This window comes from Myotis lucifugus, unplaced genomic scaffold (assembly GCF_000147115.1).
Source record: "Myotis lucifugus unplaced genomic scaffold, Myoluc2.0 scaffold_252, whole genome shotgun sequence".
Taxonomy (NCBI): domain Eukaryota; kingdom Metazoa; phylum Chordata; class Mammalia; order Chiroptera; family Vespertilionidae; genus Myotis; species Myotis lucifugus.
In genome coordinates, this window is record NW_005871300.1 from 1580053 (window position 1) to 1582369 (window position 2317).

The 2317-nt window shown below is 60.9% G+C and overlaps 1 pseudogene; it reads right to left on the bottom strand.

Moving 5' to 3' along the window:
- Positions 1–679: 679 nt before the first annotated feature.
- On the bottom strand, positions 680–2114 carry LOC102420477 (annotated as a pseudogene).
- Positions 2115–2317: the final 203 nt, after the last annotated feature.

The window sequence follows — 2317 nt, forward strand, 5'->3', positions numbered from 1 at the left end:
AGGAGAAGTCAGTCCTGGAAAAGGTGCAGCTGGGGTCCCAGGAGCGGGCCAGTGTCCAGAGCTTCCTTTCCATGTTACAGCCAGGAGTCATTTAGTGTCCAAGCGAATTAGAGTCCAGTAGTCCAGCTGTGGAGGCCCACAGGGATGTGTCTCCCCCATGGGAAGGAATGTCAGGAACCATTGGGTGCAGGGGAGAAAAGAGAGGGCAAGAGGAAGCATGCACCTTTAATTTAAGGGTGGAGACAGCCTTGTTAGCTCTTGATTGGTCTTTTCAAAAAATTCTGCCTTAGCAACATCCTTGGGATTGGTTTATATGCCTTATTGCCTTGTGATTGGTTATCTTCACACTGTCAGTCTTAGCAACATTCATATATTATAAAATTTGTTTCCTAGGAGCACCCTTTCTTCCCGCCCAGTTGGGTGTCTTATTAACTCCATCTAGTTTCACTTCCTTCCCCTCCACCCCCTCATGGCCCTCATGGTCCCTGTTCCTATCTACCTAGCTTCCCTCTTTCTCCTCAAGCTCCAATAATCTTCTTTTTTTTTTTTTTTGGCAGATAAAAAGGTTTTGCTTTTATTTATTTTTTTTTTTCATATTTTACAAACTAGAGGGAGGGAGGGAGGATTTATTCACAGCAGGACATGATCAACAGATACATTAGCAGCAGTACCAGGGACAGCGGGGGGAAGGGCATTCCTGCCACTCAGGCCTCCCCGCCTGCTTGGGGGTGCTTCTGCCGCAGGTGTTTGTCCAGGGTGGCCCGCAGGCCGAAGGGCACAGGGCAGTGGGGGCACTCAAAGCGGGCACCGCCGGGCCCCAGACCGTGTATGCGGCGGTGGCGGTTCAGCTTGCTGCTCTGGGCACAGGCATAGGGGCGGAGCTCGCAGGTATAGGGCCGCTCCCCGGTGTGTGAGCGCCGGTGCACAGTCAGGTTGCTGCTGTTGGTGAAACGTTTCCCACAGAACTCACAGCTGCCTCCGGGCCCTTGGCACTGGCCCGCTGTCTTTGGAGTCTTCTTAGGAAACTTCTCTGGGATCTGGGCAGAGTTGATTCTCTCTTCCTTGATGGCGTCGCCCCAACTGTCCCCACCAGGACCAGCCTGAGCTCCACCACCTGGGGCCCCAGGTTCCTGCACGGCTGCTGTGTCCGCAGCTCCGGCCCCTTCATGGCTGCACAGGAGAGTCCCGGCTGGGGCAGCGGCACGGGCGGCTGGCTCCGGAGGGGCAGGTGAGGCCTGTTCCTGACTGGCCTTAGCCGTGTAGGGGCTCTGAGGCTGCAGCAGCTGGTGGGTCTTCTTGTGGCGGTGGAGCTTGCTGCTCTGGGCACAGGCGTAAGAACACTGGTCACAGGCGTAGGGCCGCTCGCCCGTGTGCGAGCGCATGTGCACCTTGAGGCTGCTGAAGGAGCTGAGGGTCTTCATGCACACCGGGCAGGTGGGGCTCCGCCGGGGGAGGCTGTGCGCCCGGGAGCCCTTGGCCTCCACTCCCTGCCCCACCACCGCTGACATCACCTCTGCCAGGCCCAGCAGAGGAGTCTCTGGGGCCTCGGATTCCGTCAGGCAGATGGACAGTCCGTGGTCCCACTGGGCATGGCGCAGCAGTTCCCAGCCCTCGGTGAATTGTCGGCCACAGCGGAGGCAAGTCAAGGCCTTCAGGTTCTCAAGTTGTGAGTCCGGGCCAGGGCTGGGGCCTCTAGAGGGCGGACAGCCCTGCTGCTTGTGGTCCATGAAAGCCGCGATGGCCTTCAGCGGGACGGTCTGCAGGCAGAGGCCGCAGGTCAACGTATCTGGGTGTTTGTCCGTCCAGGGCTGGCGGGCGTGAGGATCAGGGACCAGAGAAGTCCTCGGCGCCGACTGGTTCTGCACGCCGAGGGCGAGGAGGGTACCGGCGGCGGGCACCAGGGTAGGGCAGGAGCGGGGTGCGCCCTGGAGGCGGCCCGGCGCGGGCACTTCCTTTGGAGAACCCCGCTGCAGCCCCGCGGCCTGTAGGGGCCACGGATGTGGCTCGGGCTTCACGTCGATGACCAGGTCCCCCATCTCCTTCTCGTTGTCGGTGTGGGCGGCGGGCTCTGGGTCTACTCGGCAGGGCATGCAGCCGGCCTTGCGGCGGGACATACTCGCGGTGCGGACGATCCGGCGAGCTGCCGGGCCTGCAGGCTGGTTGGGCTGGCGGGCTGGCGGGCAGAAGGCTTGCTAGGCGTGTGCGCTCCAGCTGAAAAGCTCAGGTGAGTGACTGCTGTGGGCGACTGGCTGCGAACTTTTATAAGTGCTAGCCCGGCCGTGGCTCCGCCCACCGGGGCGGGGCCTGATGGGAGCAG